Here is a 19,335-nt window from a genome sequence, read left to right as displayed (position 1 = left end):
TATAACCAAGGATCACCTACCCATCAAAACTGACTATATACTTCCAGGGGAAAGTTTGGGCATTCAAGAAGATAGAAGATTCACAAGTATTTGCACAGAAAAGACCAGTACTAAATGGAAAGTTTGATATCCAACCAGAAAAACCAAGAGAAATATGAAAAGGTAAATAAGAAACATAGGGGAAGGAAAGAAAACTCTTATGTTTAAATTTGCCTCATTAAGGGCTTGAATAAGATCAACTTATTTGTATGCCTATATAGAGAAAGGTTAGGTCTAATCTTCAAAAACTGTATTCACTATTATTGTAATTAGAAGACTTATTCTCAGGGAGAGGTTGGAGCACTAAATGGTCTAAGATGAGACAGGAGTGGGTGGGAAAGAGGGGGTTGAAACTTGGATGAATAAGAAAAATAGGATATTCTCTTACACACAAAGAGGGCATGGGAAGTGGAAGGGATGAATACTATTATAAGAAGGAGAGGATGAGAGCATTAAAAGGTAATATTTAAACCTTAATCTCAGTGGAATTTACCCTGAGAGGGAAGAGTAGCTATATCCATTGGGATATAGAATTCTATCTAACCCTACTGAGAAAGTCAGAAGGGATTAACCAAGGGGAGCAAGGGAAAGGGAGTTCATAATGGGAGGGGAAGAGAGGGAATTCATTAAGCCTTAAAAATAAAAAGAGAGGAATAATAAGGGAGGGGGTGGAAAGGGAAGTAAATCAAGGGAGGGGACAAGGGGGGCTGGTCTAAAACAGACCACTGTTTTAAAAAGGAAATAGTGTAAGAAGAAGAGCTAGAACTAGGAGAGGATACCAACATGTTGGGGAATACACAACTGATAATTATAACTCTGAATATGAATGGGATGAACTCGCCCATAAAACAGAAGCAAATAGCAGAGTGGATAAGAAACCAAAATCCTACCATATGTTGTCAACAAGAAACGCATATTAGGTGGGTGGACATATACAGGTTTAAGGTCAAGCGCTGGAGCAAAATCTTCTGGGCTTCAAATGAGAAAAAGAAGGCAGAAATGGTGATCATGATTTCTGACAAAATCAAAGTAAAAATAGATATGATTAAAAGAGACAGGGAAGGTAATTACATCCTGATAAAAGGTACTATAGACAATGAGGAAATAACAGTACTATGTATGCACGAAATTGTATGGCATCCAAATTCCTAAAGGAGAACCTGCCTGAGCTCAAGAAGGAAATAGATAGTAAAACCATTGTGGGAGGCAAATTAGAGAAACAGAGTCTCAAACAGATGAAAATCTGAGACTCCTCTTTTGAACCCTCTTTTGATCCACACCTTTTCTTATTGAAAAACATTATAGCCTTCTAGGAAAACTTTAAGTTCTTAGTAAACCAGCACTTAATGAGTTAACAGCCTTTTTTTACTCAGCAGAGTAAAGCTGCAGCTGTGGGTATATATCTCTAACTGCTCCAGGCATCCCAAGTTCACAGAGTGGCAAGTTCAGGCAAAAATAACTTTAAGATAAAGTGAAGTTCATTTTTAGCCTTGGGACTTTTTTCTCATCTGGCATTATCTTAATAAGAAAATTCTTTGTAAAACTATAACTTTATTATGCTTTGATGTGACATAATTTGTGTTTCTGTGCAAACACGAAGTTTCAGGGGGGTTCTTTTGGGTGAAATGAGCCTTGAAGTATATATAATGAATTCCATGCTGCAAGACAGAGCTGGAAGAAGCAGCTATGAGCTAACAGAAAGATCTCCCGTGTCCCTTTACTTCCTTATCAACTAAGCTGTCTTTATCAGATTATCTGGAGATGATAGATAGATCTTGAGAAACCATACTAGTGGAAGATCTAAATATTCCTCTTTCAGATCTAGATAAATCAAACCAAAAGAACAAATAAGAAAGAGATAAGAGAGATGAATGAAATCCTAGAAAAATTAGAGTTAATAGATATGTGGAGAAAAATAAATGAGGAAAAAAAGGAATACACCTTTTCAGCTGCACATGGTACATTCACAAAGATTGAACACGTAATAGGGCATAGAAACATTGCAAACAAATGGAAGAGAGCAGAAATAATAAATGTAACCTTCTCAGATCATAATGCAATAAAAATAATAATTAGTAAGGGCACATGGAAAGACAAATCAAAAACTAATTGGAAATTAAGTAATATGATTCTCCAAAACAAGTTAAAGAAAAAAATCATAGAAACAATCAATAATTTTATTGAAGAGAATGACAATGATGAGACATCCTACCAAACTCTGTGGGATAAAGCTAAGGCAGTACTCAGGGGGAAATTTATATCCTTGAGAGCATATATTAACAAATTAGAGAGGGCAAAGATCAATGAACTGGGCATGAAAATTAAAAATCCAGAAAGGGAACAAATTAAAAATTCCCAGCTAAAGACCCAATTAGAGATTATAAAAATCAAAGGAGAAATCAATAAAAGTAAAAGTAAAAGAACTATTGAATTAATAAATAAGACTAGAAGCTGGTACTTTGAAAAAACAAACAAAATTGACAAAATCCTGGTCAATTTAATTAAAAAAAGGAAAGGGGCAGCTGGGTAGCTCAGTGGAGTGAGAGTCAGGCCTAGAGATAGGAGGTCCTAGGTTCAAACCCGGCCTCAGCCACTTCCCAGCTGTGTGACCCTGGGCAAGTCACTTGACCCCCATTGCCCACCCTTACCACTCTTCCACCTATGAGACAATACACCGAAGTACAAGGGTTTAAAAAAAAAGGAAAGAAGAAAACCAAATCATCAGTATCAACGATGAAAAGAGAGACTTCACCTCTAATGAACAGGAAATCAAGACAATAATTAAAATCTATTTGGGGCAATTATATGGCAATCAATATAGCAATCTAGGTGAGATGAATGAATATTTACAAAAATAGAAATTGCATAGATTAACAGTAGAAGAAATAGAATACTTAAGTAATCCCATATAAGAAAAAGAAATTGAACAAGCCATCAAAGAACTCCCTAAGAAAATATTGTCAGGGCCTGATGGATTCAAAAGTGAATTCTATCAAACCTTCAAAGAATAACTAACTGCAATACTATACAAACTATTTGACATAATAAGCAAAAAAGGAGTTCTACCAAATTCCTTTTATGACACAAATATGGTACTGATCCCAAAGCCAGGTAGATGAAAAACAGAGAAAGAAAACTACAGACCAATCTCCTTAATGAGCATAGATGCAAAAATCTTAAACAGAATACAAGCAAAAAGACTCCAGCAAGTGATCACAAGGGCTATTCATTATGATGAGGTGGGATTTATACCAGGAAAGCAAGGATGGTTCAACATCAGGAAAACCATCCACATAATTGACCATATTAACAAGCAAACCAACAAAAACCACATGATTATTGCAATAGATGCTGAAAAGGCCTTTGACAAAATACAACATCCATTCCTATCGAAAACCCTGAAAAGTATAGGAATAGAAGGACCTTTCCTAAAAATAATAAGCAGTATATACTGTAGAAAATGATGAGTAAAGGTAATGGAGACACCAGGGATATTATAATAAAACTAAGTGATTTGTGGATACACACACTGGGGTTTATGAGAGACTAGGCCTCGACATTGAGACCAGAACAGCCAAGCTGCTCCTAACTGACAAAGGGACAGTTGATCAACAGGCAAGGTAACAGGTTATAACTGGTTTTAATTATGAACAACTAAAAGGTGGGATAGGGATATCTACTCTAAACCCTTAAAACCCTAATGACAAAACTCACAGGGAAAGGGGAGGACTTATTTCTACACTAACTTAGTGACCTAAACAGACAGGGCCCAAGGAGCTGTAATGGAGTCTTTGGGTGACTGCCTCAGACCTGGGCCTGCCAGACTTGAGCACAGCTAAGAGCTGATGTGGCTTTGGGGTTCTTACTGCAATCCATCAATGATCTCTGGATGCCAAGAGCCAAGATGATCTCAGGTACCAAGTAGGGAGGAAGTGCTTGTGACACTGTCAACCAGATCTCAAACTTCTCCTCTTCTCTTGGTACAGCACTGAAGATCTTGACTCTTTGCTAGATGCCACCACCACACAAGATCTCAGGGAAAATCAGGATACAGGATGTCCTTTTACTCTGAGTTCTCCCAGGGCTAACCACAGTTTCTCCTAACCCCTAATGGAGTCCCTCTCAGAGCACAAGTCACTTCTTCCTGCTCCTTCATTCTATACTGGAATTCCCAGCTCCAGCTCCTTCCTGCTAGATACACCTTAATACTTAATCAATAACTAATCTAATCTTCCTCACAACAATACCTAAACCCATCAACAAGCATCATATGCAATGGGAATAAATTAGAAGCCTTTCCAAGAAGATCAGGTATGAAACAAGGATGCCCATTATTTAACATTGTACTAGAAACACTAGCAGTAAAAATTAGAGAAGAAAAAGAAATTGAAGGTATTAAAATTAGGCAGTGAGGAGAGTAAGTTATCACTGTTTGCAGATGATATGATGGTCTACTTAAAAAATCCTAGAGAATCAACTAAAAAGCCAGTAGAAATAATCAACAATTTTAGCAAAGTTGCAAGATACAAAATAAAGGCACAGAAATCATCAGCATTTCTATTTATCTCCAACAATTCACAGCAGCAAGAGGTAGAAAGAGAAACACCATTTAAAATCACCCTAGACAATATAAAATACTTAAGAATCTATCTACCAAAACAAACACAGCAATTATATGAATATAACTACAAAACACTTTCCAAACAATTAAAACTAGATCTAAACAATTGGAAAAACATTGATTGCTCATGGGTAGGATGAGCTAACATAATAAAAATGACCATTATACCCAAATTAATTTACCTATTTAGTGCCATACCTATCAAACTACCAAAAAACTTTTTTAATGAATTGAAAAAAACTATAACGAAGTTCATTTGGAAGAACAAAAGATCAAGAATATCAAGGGAAATAATGAAAAAAAAAACATGAAGGAAGGAGACCTAGCAGTACCAGATATTAAACTATACTATAAAGCCACGATCATCAAAATAATACGGTACTGGCTAAGCGACAGAAGAGAGGATCAGTGTAAAAGATTTGGGGTAAGTGACATCAGCAAAACAGTGTATGATAAACCCAAAGAGGCCAACTTTTGGGACAAAAATTCATTTTTTGACAAAAACTGTTGGGAAAATTGGAAAACAATATGGGAGAGATTAGGTTTAGTTCAACATCTCACTCCATACACCAAGATAAAATCAGAATGGGTGAATGACTTGAATATAATGAAGGAAACTATAAGAAAATTAGGTGAACATAGAATAGTATCCCTGTCAGATCTATGGAAAAGGGAAATTTTTAAAACCGAGCAAGAGTTAGAAAAAATTACAAAATATAAAATAAATCATTTTAATTATATTAAATTTAAAAAGTTTTGTACAAACAAAAACAATGCAACCAAAATCAGAAGTGAAACAACAAACTGGGAAGAAATCTTTATAACAAAAAACTCTGACAAGGTCTAATTACTCAAATATACAAGGAGCTAAATCAATTGTATAAAAAATCAAGCCATTCTCCAGTTGATAAATGGGCAAGAGACATGAATAGGCAATTTTCAGATAAAGAAATCAAAACTATCAATAAGCACATGAGAAAGTGTTCTAAATCTCTAATAATTAAAGAAATGCAAATCAAAACAACTCTGAGGTGCCACCTCACACCTAGCAGATCGGCTAAAATGAGAGAAAGGGAGAGTAATGAATGTTGGAGGGGATGTGGCAAAATTGGGATATTAATGCATTCCTGGTGGAGTTGTGAACTGATCCAACCATTCTGGATGGCAATTTGGAACTATGCCCAAAGAGCTCTAAAGGATTGACTGCCCTTTGATCCAGCTATAGCATTGCTGGGTTTGGACACCAAAGAGATCATACATAAACAGACTCATATAACAATATTTATAGCCTCGCTATTTGTGGTGGCAAAAAACTAGATAATGAAGGTATGTATGCCCTTCAATTGGGGAATGGCTGAACAAATTGTGGTATATGCTGGTGATGGAATACTATTGTGCTCAAAGGAATAATAAACTGGAGGAATCCATGTGAAATTAAAAGACCTCCAAGTATTGATGCAGAGTGAAAGGAGCAGAGCCAGAAGAACATTGTACACAGAGACTGATACACTATGGTAAAATCGAATGTAATGGACTTCTGTACTGGCAGCAAAGCAATGACTCAGCACAATTCTGAGGGACTTATGGTAAAAAATGCTACCCACATTCAGAGGAAGAACTGCAGGAGTAGAAACACAGAAGAAAACAACCACTTGAACACATGGGTTGATGGAGACATAGTTGGGGATGAAGACCCGAAATGACCACACCAATGCAACTATCAATAATATGTAAATGAGTCTTTATTGATCACACATGTTAAAACCAGTGGAAATGTGTGTTGGATATGGGCAGGGGGTGGAGGTAAAGGTGGGTGAAGGGGAAAGTAAAAACAAGAATCATGTAACCTTGGAAAATTTTTTAAAAAAATAAAATATTAAAAAAAATAATAAAAAACTGCCTGTCCTTTGATCCAGCGATATCATTGTTGGGTTCATACCCCAAAGAAACATAAGGAATAAGGAAAAAGATGACAAAAATATTCATAGCCACACTCTTTGTGGTGGCAAAACATTGGAAAATGATGGGATGTCCTTCGATTGGGGAATGGCTGAACAAATTGTGCTATCTGTTGGTGATGGAATAAAGTGGAGGAATTCTATGTGAACTGCAATGACCTCTAGGAATTGATGCAGAGTGAAAGGAAAAGAACCTGAAGAACACTGTATACAGAGAGTAATACATTATGGCGCAATCAAATATAATAGATTTCTTTATTAGCAGCAATGCTATGATTCAGGGCAATTCTGAGGGACTTATGAGAAGGAACATTATCCAAATCCAGAGAAAGAACTATGGGAGTAGAAATAAAGAAGTAAAACAACTGCTTGATCACATAATTCAATGTAGATATGATTGGGGATGTAGACTCTAAATGTTTACCCTTGTGCAAATACTAATAATATGGAAATAGGTCTTGATCAATGACATGTGTAAAACTCAGTGGAATTGCTCATTGGCTACAGAAGCAGGGAAGGAGGAGGGGAGGGAAAGAACATGATTCATGTAACGATGGGAAAATGTTCTAAATTAAATTAATTAATTAATAAATAACCTTAAAAAAACTGACCATGATATTTTTTTAATTAATCAATGAAATAAAATTTAAAAATAAATAAATAAATTCTCTTTTAGGAGCTATCCCCAAAGCTCTCTCAGAAGAGGTGTCACTGACTATTAAGGGTAATGATCAGTGATTCCTCCCTTCATTCTCAAGCCACAATAGTCCTAAACTTCTGTTCAGTTTTTTTCCTATTTGATTATCACATACTTCTATAGTTATATTGCAAAGAAGGCCCTTAACTAAAATTTAAAACCATAAGATGAAACTCCACCCAGAAGGTGGGATCCTAGAGGTGTGCTTGAGCAAGCTTAAGTTGGTTTGTGAGAATCACTTTGAAAAATTTTCAGAGTGAGTGTTTATATATCAAAAATTAGTAAACATTACAGATAAATATTTGACTTATTGGTTTATTGATGATCTAGAATTAAGTAAATGATAGAAAATAGATTAGTTATACAATTTACAGTAGTGAATGATAATAGTATTATAGCATTTGATAAACACCTAAGCTTAAGCTTTTAGGAAAAAAATTCCATTTGACCAAAATTGTTGACAAATCTGTTGGGAAAAAACTAGACATAAATCAATATCTCACGTTGTATACTAAGATAAGATTAAAAATGATGAATTAATTAAATGAAGTATAATGTCATACATAAAATAAAGAAGCAAAAAATGTATCTATCAGATCTAGGGATAAGGGAAACATTTATTAAAAAAAAAAAACAAGAAACAGAAAGGATCATTAGGGGAAAAATGGATGATTTTGATTACCTTAAATTAAAAAGGTTTTGCAGAAAAAAATCTCATTCAATCAAAAAGTAGAAGTAAAATGGAAATTGGGCAAAGTTGTAATAAGTTGCAATGATAAAGTAGTAATTTCTCAAATATAGAGGGTACTGAGGCAAACTTATGGGGTTGCTAATGAGCCATTCTCTAATTGATAAATTATTAAAGGTTATAAACAGGTAGTTTTCAGAAGAAATAAAAATTATCAATAACCTTAAGGAAAATGCTCTAAATAACTATTAAATAGAGAAATGCAAATGAAAGCTTTGAGATACATTCAAACCACGTGATATGAAAGAAAAGGAAAATGAAAAGTATTGAAAGGGATGTGGAAAATTGAGACATATTGGTGGAGTTGTAAACTAGTCAAACCATTTTGGAGAATCATTTGTAAATATGTCCAAATTGCTATAAAACTGTGCATATAATTTAATCCATATATACCCAAAGAGCTCTAAGAAAAAGAAAAAAGAAGCATTTATACAAAAGTGTTTATAGCAACTCTTCTTTTTTTAAAACCCTTACCTTACGTCTTGGAGTCAATACTGTGTATTGGCTCCAAGGCAGAAGCGTGGTAAGGGCTAGGCAATGGAGGTCAAGTGACTTGCCCAGGGTCACACAGCTGGGAAGTGTCTGAGGCCAGATTTGAACCTAGGACCTCCTGTCTCTAGGTCTGGTTCTCAATCCACTGAGCTACCCAGCTGCCCCCTATAGCAACTCTTTTTTGTGGCTGTAAAGAGCTAGAAATTGAGGAGATGTTCTTTACATGGGAATGACTGAACAAGCTGTAGCATAAAATTATAACAGAATATGGTTGTTACTAATAAATGGTAAGAGAAGTCAAAAAATGGTTCCAGTTGGCAATGATGTCAAGCTGCTAGCAATAGAAGGGGGAAGGGAAGTGAGTGATTAGAATCCTTTCTCCTCCCCCACCTGGGCAGTTGTTCCCTAGAATAACAGAAACTCTTGTAGACCAGGAATGGAGGCTATATTAACTTGGGTATCTCAGGGCTAAATTGGCTGACAAATAAGGAATTATTCCACAGAAATTAGCAACTTCCACTGTAGGAATATTATTTCCAAAGCCTCTGGTAGCTAAAGTGCTCAGGATGACTTGAGTACTTTTTCAGAAAACAGCTGCCTTGCCCTCTGGATCACAGCTATGCTCAAAGCTTGCCTGGATGAGGATTGGCTTTGGTGATGTATGAATGGAGTTGGTAAAGTTTATAAATATTAACTTCACAAAACCCACAAATTTAACAAGGGAAAGGATTTATTAATTCAGGAAGACAGGGAAGGAGGGATAATTTCTAGGATAAAGAAAGGGTAATGTAAAACTATATACTATCTTCAGGATATGGACAGCAGTAGCAATCACCCAGAGGGGAATGCCTGGAATAAACTTATTCTCCTAACTCCCTCACAAACTAATCTTTCTCTTGAATCTAATGTTATCTAGTTACGATGGTGAAGGTAATGATTGTATATCTATATTGTTCAGAGATTAGCTGAGATACTGCATATGGGTATTTTCACAGAGCTTAGAGCCTTTTTTGATTTGTATGGAGTAAACAGCAAAGAATCACCCTGCTCCTTGACGTCAGAGCTAAGCTAGCAGAGAAGTAAAATGCTACCCCTCTTAAAACATCCAGGTCCCCAAAGAGCGAGTCCTTGCCAAGCTGGGTGTCCTGCTTTTATACCCACATTGTTAACTGCCCCAAATGCCCCCTCTCCTGGAGTTCGGAGGGTACTGGGAATTCATCCCACTTAAGGTCATACATGTTACAGAAGAAAAGAAATTGAAGTAATCAGAATGGGCAAAGAAATCATAAAATTATTTCTGCAGATGATATGATTTATATTTGGAAAATCCTAGAAATTCAACTAAAATGTTATTTGAAACTTTTAAAAATTTTAGGAAAGTAGCAAGATAGAAAACAAACCAACATAAATCATCAGCTTTTTTATCTATTACTAACAAAGTCCTACAAGTAGAGGTAAAGAAAGATACTCCATTTGAAATAATTACAAATAGAATAAATACCTGAGAGTGTACCTGCCAGAACTAACCCAGGAACAATAAAAACATAATTATGAAATATTTTTATACAAAGTCAGATATAAATAACTGGAGAAATATTAATTATTCATGGATTGGCAAAGCCAATATGATTAAAATGGATGATAATCCTACCTAAACGAATTTATTTACTCAATGCAATCCCATTCAAATTACCTCAAAATTATCTTATTGAGCTAGAGGGGAAAATGATAAAATTCAATTGGAAGAACAAATTATCAAAAAGAGTAAAAGTATTAAAAATATAAAGGAAAAGGAAAAATATAAAGGAAGGAGGTCTAGCAGGAACAGATTTTTAATTGTATTATAAAGCTAGTTATAAATTATTATAGTTATAAAAACTATGTGGTATTAGCTAAGAAATAGGAAAGTAGATCAGTGGAACAGAACAGACATGGAGGATAAATCACAATTTGATAAAAAACTGGTGGAATGATTAGAAAGTAGTTTTGCAGAAACTTACAACACATGCTATTCACTAAGATAAGATCAAATGGATACATAATCTAAACACAAAGGAGACATCAAAAGCAAATTAGAACAAAGAAAATATTTCCTATCAGAATTATGAATTTATGAGGAAATTATTAGGACATTTTTGAGGAATTTATGAGCCAACGAGAGATGGAGAGTATTGTGAGATGTAAAATAAATAATTCTCTGCACTTTAAATTGAAAAAAAATTATTTTTTAAAAATAAAAAATGTTGTTAAGATTTGAGGGGAAGCAGAAAATGGGGGGGGGAATTTAAATAGACTACTCATATTTAAAATATATAGGGAAACTTGTCATATTTATAGGAATGTCTTCCCTTAATTGATAAATGAATAAAAAGTATGAACAGACAGTATTGAGAAAAAGAAATCAATTAACCTTTCTTCATTAAATTATCATGATTTCCTTGATTTATCAAATTTGAGGTCATTAAAAAAATGAGATTATTGAATCTTATATAACTGATAATAGGATATTAAAAAACAAAATTTCCTTTGCTACTGCCAAACAAGTGGAATTTGGCATTATTAATGGAATAAATACTTTTACTAGAATTCAGAGGACCTAGTGAAGTCTGATGAAGAGACATTTTCCTAATACTGAATTATGATTTCCATGTTTAAAACCTGAAGGTTTTCTAAGATTCAAATTCCAAACATTAAGCTTATAATTCAGAATGGAGATTTATTACTTTCAAAGCAGTTCAATTCTCCTAACTTAGAATTATTAACTTTTAACATATTATTTTAATATGTCTTTTTTCTTGGTCCCATTTCAATGTGGCCACCATTGATGGTAGTGTGTGTGTGTGTGTGTGTGTGTGTGTAAATGTATATTTTAAAAATCAAAAAATTTTTAACATTCAGGATTTCCTCTCTTATCCAGCTGATCAGGCTGAAAGCAGAAGCATCTTGAAAGCATCTGCTAATATGAATTGAAACATATAGTACAAATAAACAGACTAGAAAAGAAAACACTGGAGTAGAGTATCTCTTTAGCTTTCCATAAGGGTAAAGTAAATTCTGAATTCTAAGTCCCTAACAGATATTTCTCCCTAAGGCTAATCTTTTGAAGAAATTCCTAGTGTCTGAGAGTAAATTTCTTAAGAGTAATCCCCATGGATTCTACTATTTTCCTATACCCAATAAGTAGTTAGTTAGCTTCTTTAAAAACTTTGTACATATTTTCACTTACTGAGTTGTTGTTTTTAAAACCTTTACCTTCTGTCTTAGAATCAATACTGGGTATTGGTTCTAAGGCAGAAGAGTGGTAAGGGCTAGGCAATGGGGATAAGTGACCTGCTCAGGGTCACACAGCTAGGAAGTGTCTGAGATCCGATTTGAAACCAGGACCTCCTGTCTCTGGTCTAACTCTCAAACCACTGAGCCACTCAGCTGCCCTCACTCACTGAGTTTTAAGTTCAGTGTCTGTAGATGCATGTCTTTGTGCGTTTGGGTATAGCACATAGGACATCAACAGGTCCTGTATGGGTGTATTTAACCAATGTATAATGCTTTTGGTGATCAAATGAAAAAGTCTAATGCTTCTTTCAGAGTCATATTACTCATACTAGTATAAAAACTGAAAACTGGAATAGACAATGACAAAACTGAAACAGAAAAAGACCAGAAGAGAAATTATTCCTCCTGGCTGAAGAAGTGAGTCATTGTCAGAGTAAAATTTACTCTGAGCCTTTCACTCAAAACAACAAAGGAAATTTCTGAGTTCTTCATTGCTCTCTCATACATGAGAGAGGCTTTCCTTGAGGGAAAACAGTGCTCTGTTATGAGGGATGTTTTAAAAACTTGATTTCTCATTCAGATAACCTTCCTAAGAATGAGGGTAGCCTCTAGCCAAAAAGTGTTTAGTTTTAGACCAAGTCCAATTTTAGTTAGTCCAATTTATTTAGTGTGTTTTTCCTCAGTATGAGGGAGCTCTTGGCCAGAAAACCTATGTGGGCTCATTAATCCTAAAATTTTATTCGATTTTAGTAAAAAGAAAATTCAGCAGCCTATAAGTCAAAATATATCTAAAACCAAGAAACCAAGACAAACAGGAAACAGACCAAATAAGGGTAAAGAACCCACAAAAGGAAAGAAGAATGAAAGGAACCTTCTAAGGACAGAGACTCACCTGAACCAAGGAGAGATTGAAGAGAGGGAGAAATCCAGTACTGGAGTCCCTCTTGGAGAGATTCTGGCATCCCTGGAGGTTCATATGAGGGTCCAATATCTAAAATCCAGGTCCCAGTCCCAAAGGATGACATCTGTAACAATAAGATGCTAGGAGACCCATCTGGGTAAAGATCTGACTTTATTGTGACAGAGAAAATCACACAGCTAGAAGTCTGAGGTTTCCTCCAATTCAAAACCTGAAATCCTGACAATGACAGATTTATAAAGGCAAAAAAAGGAACTTACAGAGTTGGGGTGATGACTTACAAGAATCATTCTTGATGTGAGTAATAGTGACCCATAGGTCATGAACAAGTAAAAACACTTTTGGAATGGACTTCTTTACAGATCATTCTGACATAGTATATCTCAACCCCCATAAGTACTCTAAGGACCCTTAGCCTACAAAGTACCAGCGTTCTAAGGGCTCCTGTCCTCCATGACCTGTGGGTGACCTTCTGGTCCCTGTAGCCTCTTACATGAATTAGTTTGATATAAAGGGCATTATAAAATAGATTCACATACCTGGGATTAATGTGGTAACATGATTAATATGGTAACACATATTTTAATTACTATAACAATACACATATTTGAAATTATAACTCAGGTATTATCCTGGGACTACATTCTTAATCTGGTTATATATACAGACTCTTGTCTGGGACTCTATTCTTACTACCAATTACACATTTACAAGGTATTAACTTAAAGGAATTCTCAAGCTAATTCAATAGAAGTTTCCTTTTTAGACAAAGAATTGGAAATTGAGGGGAAGCCCAACAATTGGGAAATAGTTAAACAAATTGTGGTTTATGGTTGTGACGGAATACTACTGGGCCATAAGAAATTATAAGCAGGTTAATTAAAGAATTTGTAAAGAACTACTTGAGCTAATGAACCTGATATGTGTAGGACCAAGAAAGTATTATTCATAGTAAAAGAATTAATACTGGAAGAATAAATTGTGAATGCAACCTTCAGAGAATGAACTGAAAGATGAAACCTTGTAAGACTTAATTTGTATAAACATGTTGGACCAGATGATACCTTCTTTGGTGTAGGAAGTGTGGGAAGGGGCTAGGACACTTGTGGATGGGATTTATTATGGAGATAGAAAGAAAAAATAAGCTAAACATATAAGAAATTTGTGATTTCATTTATATACAATCTTTTCCTTTGCATATGGAAATGCTTGCTTTATTTGGTTTTGTAAAATTTGAAATAAAAATTTAATTTAAATATTAGTTTATATACATACATAAACACAAAAACATATATGTATGTGGTATATATACACAAAGAGCAATGGAGATCATAATGGGATCTGGAGTAATCAAATCTGCAAACCAGATCTTCAATGTAAATAGAAAAAAGATGGAGTTGCAAGAAAAATTAATGTTGAATTATATTATTTATTAGAAATATTCTACATGAAACCATTCATTTTCTTAAACCTTGGAAGGCAGGCAAAGACAATTCAATTCTAAATCTAAGGTAATTTACTTCCAAACCTCAACACTTTTAACTGAGCTATAGGACCTTTGCTCTGTTTAAAGAAGGGTAGAGACCTTCTTTATCTATAAACAAGAACTCTCTCCTAAGGCATTTGAAAGTACAAGTGCTTTGTCTTTAATAAACATGTCTAGATTGGTGGTGACCAGATCTGAAAGAGGTGAAAGAATCAGTAAAAACATAATTAAGACAACTTACATTTTTCTAGCCAAAGATAATTAGAAGAAGCTAGATTTCATAAGTTCCCTGCCATTCCATTTCTTAACATACTGGAGAAGGGTGAGTCAACCACATTTCTCTAACTGGGTAAAGATACAGCATCTATCATCTTAAAGAGTTGTAATGTAAAGAAATAGTTGGTAGGGAGTTGAGAGTTCCTAAATCCACCTTCTCTTTCAAAATATCTACCAACCAGGACTTCCAGGGGAGGTTCAAAGGAAGAGCTGTCAGGTCAATCAGAAACAGGACTTTCCTCCCTATAAAAGAGATGGGGGCTTACAGCATCTTTCTGCACAGAGGCTACATATGTCTGACTGATCTTTTATTAACAAACCACATACCCTTATTAAAAAACAACTTTGTTCTTGGTGAAATGGCCTCTTATTTATTGCTTAAAATTCCAGGTGCAAAATTCTATACATTTAAAACATTCTTATTAAAAACTTCAGAATTAAAATAGATTATCTGCTTCTCAAACACCAATAAATACATGAAATAGAAATGTAACAGCCACGGAGAGCAACAGCAACAGAATGACAGCACAGTGAAACAAAAGACTAACTTTAAAATTTTACAGAAAAAGACAGGGGTGAAGGTAGAAATCAGGAGGAGGTGATAGTGGATAAAGAGACCTGGAACATGATAGACAAAACCTCAAAGCATACCCACTGCTGGTGAAGCAATGTTTTTGTGGGACTAAATTATAATAGCAAGGCATGAAAAAAGGGGCAGTGATAGAAGAGGAGGAAGATACAGGGGAAATATCTGATTTGCCCTGGTTAAGTCAAGTGATAGGAATGAGTGTGAGGTGATTTCTATGATCTGTAAGGGAGAAAGGAGTTTGCACAGGAGTGGATGAGGAGGTAGGGGAAAATATCATGAAGGGAAAGGTGAAAAGGAAGTCATTATTTTGCTAGTAAAGGTAATGCTACTCATGAATACTCCTTTGATTAAAGATAAATATTCTGTGAAGGGGGATGGAGGCCTTATACTGGACCTTTTCTTTGTTTTTATTCAGTGCTTGAAGGGAATATTTGTTCTATCTGGGAGAATGGGAAACCACAGTGGAGGTTCCTAGTAAATAGGGGAAGAGGAACAGCATCAACTTAAGAACATTTTTAAAGTAAATTAGGAAGCCAGGTGACTAGAGAGTACAAAAAATTTTTACCAATGTTAAAAAGGAATGAAGAAGGAGGAGATATATATCCATTCTTCTTTGTATATCTTTGTATCTCCTCCTATTAATATTACTATCTCCCTATAGATCTTCCTTCTAGATAATAGAGGATAGCTGGTATGTAGATCTTAGGGATTATATGAATGATGGAGGGATCAGGAGCCCAAGGCCTAAGCCAGCTATAGTTGGTGAAGGAGGAACACCCACTCCTCTCACAATAGCTATTGATATAATCTATCCCTCTTCTCTCTTTGACAGGCTTGGTTGGTTAAGCCTGTCAGTTGCTTCCTTCTAACAGTTGCCCAGGTTGGGACCCCTTGAGAGGTTAGGTAGATGGTTAACCTCACTAGGTCCAAACTGAGGTTGGATTAGTTGTTAATAGGCTATTGATTGGCTTTGGAAACTTTGGTATCAGACTGTGTATTGATTCTCCCTTCCCAAGGGCTATGATAGACTAACCACTCAAGAAGGTAATTGTTGGTAAATCGCTATATTAACTATTAATGGGGAAAGGATAACAAGGTAATAGGTTTGGTGATTGGGAACCCTATTGCTATTGTTTGGCTACTAAGCTAATCGCTGATCAGGACTGGAGATTGCTAGAGGTAGAGGCTGGAGGTCTTCACCCTCTCACTAACTCTGACCTGACCAAGCCACAGCCAAATCAGAGAATAGAGAAGGCTATTGATGTAGATGTTGATTGGTGATCTATATATTCTTTCAGCTCTAACTCCAATAATATTGATGGATCACTAGCTTGCTCTCTCTCAGTCAAGTAATGATTGCAGGTTCAGGTTCAGGCCTACCCTCTTCTTCTTCTACATTCCTTCATCTCCCTCTGTCCCAATTCTTTCTCCAAGAGAAGTGTGCTCAAGTCTCAGTTCTGAGTTCTGAGACCCCAATTGTAGTTCCTAGGGAGTATTTATAGGGTGGGGCCAACCGAATTTTGCCCCAGGCTCACAGCATCTGGGAACATTCCAAATTCTCAACTGACATCCCTGTCAGTCAAGGTGGCATTCAACTTATCCCAGATAATTATTTTAACACCAACCTACTTCTTATGGACCTGGGAGATCCATAGCTCTTGCATATTATACATGCCTTTTTTTCTTTTTCAATATCAAGCATACATACTGATTTTTTTGATCTTTAAAAAATACTATTAGTTATAAGGAATGTCTGTCTTAGAGGGGTAAAAAAAGGTAACTAAAAACACCCATAAAATGTATTCAAAATTAAAGGGAAATCGAGGGCATAAAGTTTTTAAGTTTGGGAATTTGTAAAAAATGTGTGTGAAAGAGAGCATTTGGTCAAAGCTTAGAAAGAAAGTAGAAATTCTAAGAAACATAACTAAGGAGGGAATATCTTCCAGGCTTTGGGAATATCTCTCTGGAAAAAAGTGGACACAGACTTGAAGGCATTGCAATAATTGATACTATTTCTTTTCCCTTATTCATATGTCTGTGAGATGATAAGAAATATAAGTATATTTTTGTTCTCCTTTATGAGTATTAAATTTCCTTCCTCTATGCAACTAAGGCATATGAACTTAAAAACATATCATTTTGATACATTTGAGAAATAGAAAAAGCAATAGTTGCAGGTAATATATATTGAACTCAGTACTCTCTTTTGCCTCCCTGGCCATAGAGATAAGAGTCCTACAAAAGAATCATGAAAATAACTGATGAAAAGGTAACATGAGTACCCTTATATTCATGATTCTGAGACCAATTAAATGTCACTTGCCTTCCCCCATTCCATAAAATTGGCACCCCTTTGCAATGATCTGCTTTTCTACCAGCATATACATCTTATCTCAGGCACTTCCATTAGCTACCACTACTGCTGTTACTTGTTCAGGAGCAAGTGGTTTAACTTAAACACATCTGGTTGCTCATCTTGCCACTTTGACTTAGCAAGTGGCTTATTTTTCTCATAATTACCATCTCTCAGAATCTTCTTTTATGTACACTTTGGAGTATCACCGGCATGTACCCTAGGCCCTTGGATTTATGGGGAATTGGAATATAAGTTCCTTTTTTCAGCCAATTCAGTCAGAAAGGGATAGGACTGGCCTAAATCCTTTATGTAGAATCCACCTCTTACACAAACTATAATTAATTGTAATGTAAATCTCCACAGTAACTAGAAGAGTGTTAGTCACTCAAAAAATTTTATTTATTCATAGCCTTCTAGGTATCAGGTATTGCACATAATGCTGGAAATACAAAGAAAAGACAATGGAGAGGGCCTGCTCTCAAGTAGCTTACAGTCTAATGGAATAAACAACATGTAAACATTATAATAATGGATATTTGGGAAATAATTGACTGAGAGAAGGGAGTAGAAGCAAGAAAGATAGAGAAATGTTTCCTTTAGTGGAAGGATTTTTACTGACACTTAGACAAAGCCAGGGAAGTAAGAAAGAAGAGATAAGGAGAAAAAGCATTGTATAGCAGACATGGAGGTCAGGCATTAGAAGATGTCCAGAATTGGCAGTGTTTTGTTTAAGGAAGAAGGAATTCTCTATCACTGGGTTAGAATTCATGGTGGAGGGCACCATGATTTGTAAAAAGAATAAAAAAGTAGGGAGTAGGCAGATTATGAAAATCATGGATCAGCAAACTGATTTTATATTTTACCCTGGAGGTGATAGAGAATCACTAAAATTTATTGGGTATGTAGTTAGATTTGCACTTTAGGAAAATCACTCTTATATAATGAGTAGAGAATATAGCAGAATGGAGAAAAAACTGTGACCAAAAGTTTATAGTCATCCACGTATAAGATAATAAGGGTTAGAGGAAGGTGGTGGCACTAACAGAGGAGAGAAAAAGAGGATACATTTGAAAGATATTACAAAGGTGAAATCTATAAACTTTGGCAATATTTTATATATAGAAGCATGAGATGCTGAGGATGATACCAAGGTTTTGAGTCTTGGAAACTAGGAGAATGGTGATAATCTCCACAGTATTAGGAAATTTGGATAAAGCAAGTATTTGAGAAGAAATATGACTTCAGTTTTGGAGAATTATAAGCATCTTTGTCACAATAATAGCCTTTAGTAGTGGCATTCTTTTTTTGTTTGCTTAGTCTTCCATCCTGACTTAGGACTTAACATTAAAAATGAGGCCTAGACACTTCTGGAGATAAAATGTGGACTGATCCTATTTTTTTTTTCTTGGGGTTTTGAGTGTTCAATTATTCCAGAATTTCAGAGACAGCTCAGAGTAGGGACCTACAAAGCTTTCAGTGCTAGCAAAGTTTTTGTCCCAGACAAAACTCTGACTTCCTCCCCTTTACCAACCCACTGCCAAGTCTAAACTCTTTAAGATTCTTACCTATTAATTTGGTTTGAGCAATAATCGACTACTTCTAGACTTAACGGCAAGCTCCCTTTTCATTTGATATCTCTGACCTTATTATATCTTTGCAGGATTCAGATTAGACAGAAACTAGAACTGAGACCCAACTCTGCTCTTGGGATTTAAGTCACATCCCTCCTCTTAGCTTTTAATCTTCCTCTTCTTTAGGTATACTGCTCTGTGCCCACAACTTCTTCTCACCCCTGATTGCACAACCCTTCCATCTCTCCTGGATTTGTGCATTACAAATATGTAGGTGAAAAAACATATATGACAACTGTTCCCCTTTGAA

Source organism: Gracilinanus agilis, chromosome 4, assembly GCF_016433145.1.
Source record: "Gracilinanus agilis isolate LMUSP501 chromosome 4, AgileGrace, whole genome shotgun sequence".
NCBI classification, from domain to species: Eukaryota; Metazoa; Chordata; class Mammalia; order Didelphimorphia; family Didelphidae; genus Gracilinanus; species Gracilinanus agilis.
Note: the sequence above shows the minus strand (reverse complement) of the source record.